Below are 11,861 nucleotides of genomic sequence, written 5' to 3' on the forward strand. Positions count from 1 at the left end.
AGAAATTAAATGAAGAAGCTTTGAAGGCCTTGTAACAAAGTCAAAGCCTGCTTGCCTAAATCCAGCAAAAGCTACATTCAGTTTTGTAATTGCTTCTCTATGTAAAGAAAGTGGAAAAACCCCATTGTACAATACATTGTCCATCCTGATGGAACAATAGGTAGCCTTCTCCTTTCTTGGAGAATTTATAAGTTGGAACTTTATAATTGGATTGTCAACTCTTTATGATGCATTCAGAGGAGAATTTAAAATAAATTGACAGACTGCCTTTATCTTAAAACTCTGCTGTGAAAACTGATCATGTAAACATGTGATCAGTTGCATCAACACCATTGTCATTGATTTGTCCATATGTATGATCATATGGTAACTTTGGTATCAAATATACGCTTTTCTTCTCGCTACAACTTGCCAACAAGCAGAGGAGGAGTGAGCTAAATTTTAGTTTGGCTTTTGCATAATGTTCTAGGTATGGTAGCTGCTTGTGAAAGGGATGTAAGTGACAGATAAGTGTTGCCTGCAGATCTGTCCTCCATTCACAGCTTTATGTCATGGGAAAGGCAGCTCTACTGATGCTGGTTGCTTGGGGAAGCAGGAGAATGCTTTGGGGAAATAGGGGCACCCAGAAGAGCAAATCAAGGGTGGACTCTCTGTGCATCCCATCGTAGGCAGTTAAGTCCTCTCTGAGATGTCTCCTACGTGAGCTTGGTTCCCAGCTAGAATCTTGGTCCAGGGGAACCTTTTAAGATCTCCTGGGCATGAAGGAAGCCTTGTGGCCTGATCCAGAAATGATTGCAGTGAGCCTCTGTAGGCAGAGCAGAGTCAGGAAATCTCTAAGAAGGAAAAGACAAGTCTTACCTATCTCTTTCCCTTCTCCTCCAAGAAATACCCACTCTTTCCTCCTAATAGACTGGTGCTCCTGGTGATTGAGATTTTGCACAAAATCCCTTGTTTCAAACACCTTAAGCTTCCAAACAGGAAACAGCAGGTGTTCAGAAGCCTTCTGAGATACATCTGCTGAAGACTTTGTCTCCCATTTTTCTGATTTGGGCTCTTATACTTCAGAATAGGTATTTAAAGCACAGGGGTGGGAGTGCAAGCTGTTTCCACTGTACCACATTCATACACACATCAGCTGAGATGCAAAACTCACATAATACCTCTTACTGGCTTGAATGCCTTTTTTTGGCTGTTCACACATGTATGGGTGTGTCAGAGAGAGATGTCATCGTTGTGGTAGCAGAGTGTGTGTAAACAGATCTTTAAGATCACTTGTTATTCTTAAGGGGTGGAGAAACTCACAAGTTTTTATGGCTGCTGACAGAGGGAAGTCTCAGTTTTAGGTGGTGATGCAATATTGCATCATCTTGTGGTGTTGGGGCATGACAGAGGAAATGAAAGAGGTCAGAAATAGAAAAATAAAGAAAAGGAGTTCCCAATACCAACAAGGCCTCTAGTCTAATAGCATTATATTGAGTGTTCTTTAGTATAAGGTACAGACATGCATTCCTCAGTGTCTGAAAATTTCTGACACAGAAAATAATGAGTCTAAGTTGCTAATTATGAAGTTTCTCTAGACAAGCTCTCTGAACTGTGTTGCCATGCTATCTTCCTGTCCTGATATTTATTGCTGTTAATCTTTGTAAATTTCTTTAGCTGTTTATTCATTTGTTGGGGCAAGCTTCAGTCTGTGAGGAGGTAAATATATTTGCATTACATAGAAGTTATGTAAGGCTAGACTTTTATCAGAGGATTTCTGTATTTTTGTTCTCGTAAATGAGTAATGTAAAATTCTTTCCCTTTAAATGACCTCATTGCCTCTCTCTGTATATTAAAGCAATATATCCTTTAGATATAAAAGTGTTCTGTTTACCAGAATTTCAGGCACTCCACAGATTATCTGCTGTAATAATACTCAGGAATACTGAGAAGATATTTAAGGAGATCTATTTGTTCCACAGAGTTTAGTTGAATACAAAATTTGCTACAAAGAAAGCTCCTTCCCAGCCTGGTCTTTTCTGAAAACATAATCTTCAAGAGCTTTAAACTTTAACAGGTGTCTTTAGCAGAGTGTCCAGATCACCACATCTGAGGGAGTTTTGGGGACTGAGTAACAGGATTTCATTCCAAAATGCTGAACCCCTTGAACAGGAAGCCTGTGGGCAGGTCTGTTTCAGGAGGAGATTGGGAATCCTGCTGGGATGCTGCGTTGTCATCTGTGACAACACTCCATGCACTGGAGATGGTGCCTCATCATAGTAGTAGCTCTGCTAAATAAACACCTGTCCTCAGATTGGAATATAGAGCTTCTGTCTTTACAGAAAAATCAAAACCTTGCCAGCCAGCACAACCATGATGAGTAAAAGCCACTTTCAGTCCTGGAACTTTATATATTTGCTTCCTAGGAATGAAAGCTGAGAAAAGCTGTAAACCAAACTTCCACATGGGAGGTGTCAACCCTTGCACAAACAATGAAGACAGCATTATGCTGTGGATAATGCTTCATCATGTGTCAGTCTGGTCTGTATAGGTGGCTGCCCATTTTCTATGTCAGCCAGGGGTGGTTAAAGACAGACATGGAAACACAGCCCAGAAAAAACAGATGGTATTGCCAGACATCCCATGTATTTTAGTATTCCCTGAGTTGCCATCACAAATATTGCATTATCTATAAAATGTATGCTTTCCTGCTAGCAGTGGAAAGCCAGTTGTCTCCAGCAAAGTTTTACAAAGCATCTTTAGGATTTCACAGCTTGAAGACTGAGCCATTCAACAGGAATGGACATTGTAACTAAGCCCAGTTTGGGTGGGATATATCCCAGTCATATGTGGAAAGCAGGAACTGCTGCAAAGTGCTGGTCAAAACCTGCTCTTCACACTCTCCACAGAATAAGATATGCCTTATTCTCCCTTGATCTACACTCTGGGTTGCAGTTCTGTCCCCCAAAGCTCAAAGGGAGTGCAGCAATGTCAGTTCTCTGCACCATGACTCAGAGTCACACTACCTCATGTATCATCTGGATACCTGCTACAGTACTTAGATGTGATAGAAACCTTTAATGTCTCCTATTTCTGCAGTTAAAAATATGTCAGTTGACCAGATAATGTTTTCCAGGGCATGTAGAACACAAATCCCAAGTATGTTGGTCAAGTTAGACCAGCTTTCCTACAGCACCTATGTGGCTGAAAACTGGCAGGGGGTTGAGCTGGATCTCTTTATAATTGTTCATCTAGCTGTCTGTCAGCTACTGAACAGACATAGCCCATAATAATAATTTCATGAAGGACATTCAGAATTTCTTTGTTGCATTTCAGAAGCTATGGGAAGTCTTGCTAAATTCACATAATGAGGCAGACATGCAGGAGCCTTGTGTTTCATCCCAGCAGGAAGCAATTGTTCTTCTCTGGGAAGCTGATGTTCTTTCCCAGTATTTTTCTCTTTTGTCTCCAATAACAAAATGTTTTAGTTGAGATGGTGTGATTTTTTTTCTTGAAGAGAGTAACCTAGACCTGGATAGAACAGATGCTGCAATCTTTCCAAAGTACAACGTTACCCTAAAAGTGTGTGGTAGGTAGTCATGAATAAATGTATAGAGATGAGAGACGCATGGGAAGATCCTACTTTAGTATTTTTTTTCTGATCTCAGATGATTTAGAATACTCCAGATTTGCTTTAGATCCTTCCTGGATTCCATTAAAGAGAAGGAAATAAAAGAAATGTGTAGAAGATCCTGCTATATCCAGAGGAAGAGGACAAGACCACACCATAGAGGAATCATTGATATTAGAGATGTGTAACAAACTACAGGTGAATGATACAAATAAGTGAATGAGTGACTCTGAAGACTGCATTTTGAAAATCCCTCCAGAAGTGTGACTACAAGATGTTACATAGTGGAGCTGGTTTTAGGCACAGAAGTTGCTGATATTGGGATATCAGACACTGCAGAGCCTGCCTCAGAGGAGTGGCTGCAGATGTCGTGGGAAGCTGGTCCTTAGGGCTTCCCTGGGGAAGGGTGACCTGCTGGCACAGGATTACATGGTCTCTTGGGCTCCTACCCCTGTGAATGGAGCTTCTTAGACTTCTGTGAAAAAGTGAAGCCCAGAAGAGTTTAGTGACTCCTTCATCTTGTAAGGTTGAGCACTGGAGGTGGCAACCACACTTGGATTCTTACTTTTCATTATTTTTTACTCTGTTTCAAGTAATTGGCATCACAATGGCTGTAGATGAAAGGGACATTTGAAAAGGTGTTGCTGGGAGTTTAGGAGTTAAGTGTTTGCACCCAGGACATTGCCAATGAGGGGGAGCAACCCAGGAGACCATGGCTTGACTTGGGCATGTAAAAATCTCAGGAAAGAGCAGTGTTGGCCGAGTTAAATCAGTTTCACCAGGATAAACAGCAAGATATTCAGAGCACTTTCCATCTGCTAAGAGTGAAGTCACATCAAAAGCTGATTGATCTGGAATCCCAGATTTAGCTTGTGAGATGCTCTGGTCAGTGAGATGAGTACCATGAATTAACTTCACTGAAACTCATGGTAGATGAAATATGTGAAGGCCAATGACAATACAAGGCATTCTTAACAAAAGAATCCTTTAGGTGATGCATAGTCCATCAAGAGGTGCCACAGGAATAAATATATTTTAGGGTTCCATGTAGTTAAGGGATAAAAAGTGTGGAGCCAAGAACACTGAAGGTCGAGAAAGGATCTGATTTTGTGCACAGAGGGTGCATGTGCAGTGCTTGTATTGGCAGTAATTTCAAAGGAACTTGGTATTACCCTGTTTTCAAGCCTTAATTCCATGAAAGGAAGAGTACAAAAAGCAAGGATTCTTTTTGCTAGTGATTAGGAAAAAAACAGCTGTTTGAGTTAGTCTGATAATCTCATTTGACAAATTATGTGTGTTGAAACACTGTGGAGTTTGAGATAAGCAAATCTATCATAGGTCCTGCAGCCAGGGAGAAGGGAAGATCATGCATTTGATGTGCTTGAAGAAATATGTGTGCAAATTTTGGCAGTGAAACTTGCTAGGAAATTGAACACAAGTCCAGATGCAGCCCATGGAGGAGGATTTAGTCCAGCCTTTGGGGTGAGGAGTACATCTATGAGGAGTACACTGGCTGGCATGAACCTTTCAGCTGGCCACAAACCCTCTGTGACATCCCTGTGGCCGAGCTTTGTCACCTAACCTCTCTGACCTGCCATCCCACCCAGGACATGCCCCTTGCCCCAGTTTTGTGCCAGTTTCGTGGCAATTAAGCGAGTGACCTTTCCTTGTGCCCGACCCTCCCCAGCCGCCACTGCCCTGCTGCGGTGCCACAAATTACGGCGACAGTGGCCGGGACAAAGGGCACAAAGCCAAGTGGCTCCTACAAACTCTCGCTCTCCGGAGCCACTCGTGCCATCCGTCCCCTCGCCATGGTTGCGTCATCGCCCGCGGGTGTGACGTCACCGCCCACCGGAGCAGCGGCGGGATTGCGTCATGCGCAGGGACAGAGGGACCCTGGTGCTGTGGTGACACCTGCTGGGCCGGCAGGAACATCACCGGGGCTTTGTCCCGCCCGTGAGACGGCGGGGAAGGGCTCTGGATTCCCTCCGCCTGCCCCTGATTCACCCAAGGCTTGTGGAGAATAATGTCCCTCGCCAGAGACACCCAAATGTCAGCCACCAGTGTTAACCCATAGTTAACCTAACCCATAGTTAGTTCTGTTTTCAGCAATTAATATCTAAGTAACTGAAGATCCTTAGAGTATGGAAATATGAAGTATTTTGTGTTTTTAGAAGAGAGTTGGTGACAATGATTGTGACTTATCTGTGTGCCAACTATGTGTGTCATCCAAAACAAGCATTAGTAGAACTTACACATCCCACCAACTCACCATGTAAATTGTGTCATGTAAGCATCTAAATCCAGTTCTGAACATCCAATTCTTGGCAGAGGGGAGTAAGACAGGAAAGGGATGACTTCTCTTGCTGAGCACAGGCTCTATGGGAGAGCTCAAGGTGCTGTGCCAGAGCTGCTTCAGCTGCTCACCAGGTACTGAGCTCAGGCTTTGCAATATACCTGTCTCAGCTCAAATGGCTACATTTGAGGAAGGTAACAACTTTATTTCTCCCGCTGTGTGCAGCAGACAGCCATCACAGCACAAAGCTCTGCGTGAGTGATATCAGGAATACTGAGCCAGCCACGTGTGGTGCTGGGTATCAGATGCAAGCCTAGCCTTTTTCTTCAAACTATCTGCTTTTGTGCAGCCACCTTCTCTTCACAGCTTCTCAGGTAAAAGTCTTTGAAAACTCTTAAATGGAATATACTGTCACTTCAGTTATTAGACACAATGGGATATCTATGACAGAATATTATCTGCCAAAATATCACCATGTAGCATGGTAAATTCAGCACCCTCAGAGCACCAGTGGATTGCTGGTGGGATAGATTCTATTCAAGCTCATAAGATAATAATTATCCTTGGATTTATTGTCAGAGGAAAGCAGAGTCCAGGACAAATTATTAAATTCAGATGTAAAGTTCCTAGTCAAGATATTAGCAAAAGGTATACTGCAAATATTATTAAGATCAGTAAAAGAAGTCAAATGGTTATGAAACCATTATAAATACTTTTCTAGTAACATGAGAAGATGATCAAGTTATACTGTATTCAAAGAAAAGAATTAAAAGCATACCAGTACAACTGCATGCTGACTTATGGGAAATGATATTTTAAAAAGGGGAACCCACAGTTTCTGAATAACAGTATGAAATTAAATGGATGCAGTCAGCAGTACTAATTACCTTCAATACTAGGCTTTTCTGGGGCAAATGGAATTTTTAAAGAAACATTTATCTCTAAGTTGAAAGATAAAATTTTAAAATATTTGTCCTCTATTAATAGGTTTAAAATATATTTAGAATAATACCAACCCCCCAAAAAGCCTTCTTTGATTAAAAGACTTACAGAAAATCTGTATGGGTAGGTAGAAGGATGAGCTGTTCACCTTTGAAGCTGGGGGTGGCACAGCCCACCCTGCCTCCTCCTCAGTCACTGGCCTTGGGAGATTGCCTGTATTTGCTAAGTTGCAGACACTCTTGGCCCTTCATTGGTTATGAAGAAATCCCAAATACCACTGAGGGCACAATAACTTATTTCTATCAGGGAGAGCTAGAACTCACAGGGAGCCTCAGTGCAAAGAACTGTTGAGAAATGTTTCTACAGCACCCACTTGGTGGACTTGCGATGAAGAAAAGCCTGCTGTAAAGTTTGTTTTCTCCTAGGGAAAAGAAAGAGAGAGGAAACTAGAGAAGCTGGTTGTTTCCCTTGAGAAAGAAAACGTCTGCCATTTGGCTTGATTTGGTTGGTATGGGTGTGACTTGCTGAAATGTTCAGCCAAAGACTTTCCACAAGGGCATTCTCCTGCCTTCAGTCTGTTCTTGCTAGGCACAGTGACAGCAAGGGCACATGAGCTGTCCCATGTGGGGGACATGTATTCAGCCACCCTGCAGTGCTGGGACACCACAGAGCTGGCCCAAAGGCTGGAGGGTTCTGCCTACTACTACTGCTACAGTAGTGAAGCCAATGACTTCTCTGTTGCTGTTGCTTGCAGTGACCTCCAAAGTAGCTATCAGGAGAAGGAGGAATTTTATACACAGAGCTGAGATTAAGGCATCAGTGATGTTGAACAGGCATCTAGGAAATAGCTGATTCATAGGAACTAGGGAGGGATATAACAGAGTGTCTTGTGCTCACAGCCCTGTGGTGAAAAATAGTAAGAATACAGTAAGAATATTTTAGACTATGGTGAAAGAATAGATCTGTGCAATGAAGAGGGCATGTTCCCATCCCTTCTCAGTCAGTTGTGTTATTACTGTTTGTCTGATGTTTGTTTTATGACAGGTAACTTGTTTGCAGTTTGAATTTAATGTCTTGTCTTGCATGTGCTCATACAGCCACATGTCACATAACCAAATCCATTCATTAAGTTATTCAGTGTTAATAAAATAACCTTGACATTACTGGAGCCTTTGCAGGCAGACATCTAGCCAGCTGCTAGCAGCTATCTACAAATATGTACACTGAACTCAAAACTAGATTGCAGCTGTTTGGCATTAACTGAAGCAGTTTCCCTAAGGGTGGCCTTATTTTGTGAGCAACACTCAGTGTGGAGAGGTTTACTGTGCACAGATGGATGGTCTGGAGCACATCTGCCTGTCCTGGCACACAGGATGCCTGATTCCAGGATATTTCTGTGTTTCCCACAGGTAGCCAGACTGAACATCTGTACAGCCCATGGTTGGTCCACATTTTGTCAAGAAATCTTTAGGAAAGTGACAGACATCTATCTCTTCAAAATGGTAGGTCTCTTGTTCTCTCTTTGTTTTATATTGATAGTGATCTCCATTTGTCTTGGGTGAAGTGTGATGACTCTCATTAGTGGTATTTAATATTTTTTCTGCTTATAGTGGATAGAGAAGAATTTCTTTGTGTCACCTCAATACACCTGATGCTTAGAAAACGGAGGAGCACATCAATGCCTGGAGAGATCCAGGAATACAATACTGAAGCATGCACACTATCAGCTTGAGTGTATTTAAAACACAAATTCAGAGCATCTGAAACCAGATTGCCACTTTTTTCTTTAACTGAAAATTCATGTGTTTCTATGGGCATTTCAGCATTGCACTTATGCCTAAGATAAGTACGTGCAGTTCACTTGTTGCATGAGGATAGGACAAGTTGGATATTTTTCTCAGCTTTATAGGCTTCTGTTTTCTCATGGTGAGCTACTTTGTTCAGCAGGTACCACCTTATATTAACATATTCCCAGTTAAAACTGGTTATGGTAAGAATCTAATTTTCTTCTTTTTTCCCCTCTTTCTAATTATACTCTTTGAGGCCTGCTAATGGGTTACATTAGTGATGACGGGTGTTCTTTTATTAGTGTTTATTCTTTTTAAAATTAATAAATGCAAAGTTTATAAACAAAAATCACAAGTTTCTTTATAGGGTTTAGTTTTCGCACACAAAACTATAAGGGGAACTCTGTTTCCACCATGCTTCCCATCCTCAAACTAGGCCACCTTGCTGCTTCAGAACTATAATTTTGTCTAGCTCTGTAATGTTAATTATTATTTTCATCATTGCCAGTACAGCAACTGCCACTTATGTACCTGCAGAAGGATTGGCATCTCCAGGCTATCCTCTGGGTTTAATCCTTGGGAGACAACCAAGCTTCTCACTAGCACATCCAGGCTAAAGCCTGATCCTGTGGTAGGATTTCTTTTAATAGTACTTGTTAAATTATTTTTAATCATTAATTTGTCCAGTTATTCTTTGGACCATGTAAGCTTTTGAAACCCATGGCATCTTGTAATTACTTCCACAGCTCAATTATGCACTGCATAGAAGGGTGTCTCTTGTTTGCCACCTGAGAATTTGATTTTTTGCCTTCTAGATCTTGTATTACAAGAAACAGAAGACAACCATTCCCCAGTTTTCTTTCCTGTAAGCCTGTTTTCCACAGACTAGAAGTCTAAGCACTCAATCCTTGTACAGAACTCATCCAATTGCTTCTTTACTATGTTAAATTTCATACTCACAACTTTTCTAGGTCTAGGTGGAAAGAAATGACATGATTTGGTGGCAGGTGAATGAAAAATGAAAAAGTGGACAAAGAAGAAAATGAAAATGGATTGAGAGCAGAAGGAACTGCATGCCAGAGGAACAGTTTAGGGAGAGGAAATGAAAGATGAGTGGGGGTTGTTTGCATTTAAAAATAAGGCATTAGCTTGACAGACAAAGCCGAAAAGGGTACTGATATATGTAATGAAATAAGGGTGACCTCAACAACCCTTGGGAATGGAGAGGAAAATTTGGGAATGGTGGGAGCTATTCATCATATTCTGATGATTTGTGGGGGTAGCTGTACTAAGATGTTGGGTGCACCAGTAGGTACACCAAAACAAAAATAATAAGGTGAAACTTCAGAAGTTGGTGATCTCAATTCTCACACCTGATGGGGAGAGGGATGGAATCTGAGTGCTGCAGCCATTATGGTCCTGGTGCTTTTTTCTGTCGTTCTTTACCTGAGTGGGAGAGGAGAAGAATATACAGAAGACAGCTAGGAGCACAACTTCTTGTTCACTCAGAATACCAGCCTACAGGGCAAAACCAAGAGCATGAAGCCAATTCTACAGCTGGCCACTATCACAGATGGACCTTCAGTCTATTTAGTCTATTCAGTGATCTCCCAGCTGAAAAAAGTTTGGCTGTCTGAGTCCAGCTCATCTTCTTTGCTGGTCTTTGCTATTGCAAAGAAAAGGAAGAGAGCTGGCCTGCCTCTCCCTCCCTTAAGAGCTGCTTTCAAGTTAAAGCTTTTTTGCCTGCAGCTGAGTCTGCACTTCCACTCAAACCTTCTTCTGACCTGGATCTTGCCACCCTGGTTTGACTTGACTTCCTGGCTTGGCCTCAGATTCATCATGACAGACCTCCTGGCTGATCAGTGACTCTGATCACTGCCTCCAGACCTCCAGCCTGGACTCACCAACACGACTTCCTGACACCCATGAGTGAGGCAGTGCTCCTGCCTGCTGTCACCCTCCATCCTGTTGTCTGTGCCTTTCCTCTACTGCCCCCAGTATTGTTCCTGTCACTTTTCAGAGCTCTGCATTTCAAATGCAGAAGTTGTTGGGCTTGGTAAAATATATCTCCATGTCAACTAAGCTCGGACAGGAAAGAGGGGTCTTGTCCTGTAGATATTTTCAAAAGTCCAAACCACTTTGTCCTGCCATAGATATCAGAATTTTCAGAATATTTATTTTGGTGAAAAATTTAAAGCAAGCAACAGCTCAGGGCTTACAACACTTTTGGGAGACTATGGCTCATGTTTTTCTACCAGTGCTTGATTAGTCAACTCTACAAAAAGCAGTAGTGTTATTGAGTTATACTAAGGGAATCCTACACTACGTTAGCCATAGTTTGAGACAAATGAGTTGAGTGCTAGAGAGAGAGTTAAAGCCAAACACGGAAGAGCCAAATAACCAGTAGCTATGTATCCAGATGGTTTCCCAGTGAAAACTCTTTAACCTAGATTCACTAGCTTTGTTCATCTGTAATATCAGCACAAGATGTACTGCTGAAAAGAATACCTTTTATCAGCAGTAACTAAATGGTGTATCTCTGGAACAGGAACAGGAGCTGCTGTTTGAAGTGGAAGTAACTAGGGATTTGATCCCAAATATGAAGTGTTTAGTAACTTATAGGAAAGCTAATGTACTGGAAGATAGCACATAAGGAGGGAGAGGAGGCTGCATAGTCAGTTATGAACTGTGTTAACAATGACCAATTTGTTTTGTCACATCTCTCCCCTTCTGCTCTGGAGGTCACATAACCGTAGGTTAATTTCAAGAAGAGATTGGTGTAAGGAAATTATAATTTTTGACTGAAAATATATCTACAACTGTGATAGATTTAATTTCACTGTATTCAGGATTCCAAGAGGATTCTTATCTAAACTAAGCATGACAATTTTCTGAAATCAGTGGAGATAAATGAAAGAAATGCCCATATCTATGCTGACAGTAAGGCTACATTAGTGATTTAAAATGTGTGTGATTCAGTTTGCCATCAGGCGAGGCATTTTCTTGCAATCCACTTGTCTTCCTCTGTTAATATTTTAATCCTTTTCTAATCGTTCCACTTCTGTGTAACTGGAAAACTCTCAATCTTCACATGTTTAAACCTCTTCTGGCACAAGGACAGTCTGTTAGGAAATGCCTGCCACAGAGGAAAGTCGTTCTACAATCTTTGCCTTAGTGAGCTGGACTTTATTGTTGTTTTCGCTTTTGTTTTGGTGCTGGTTCAAAT

This window comes from Erithacus rubecula, assembly GCF_903797595.1.
Source record: "Erithacus rubecula genome assembly, chromosome: 4".
In the NCBI taxonomy this organism is placed as follows: domain Eukaryota; kingdom Metazoa; phylum Chordata; class Aves; order Passeriformes; family Muscicapidae; genus Erithacus; species Erithacus rubecula.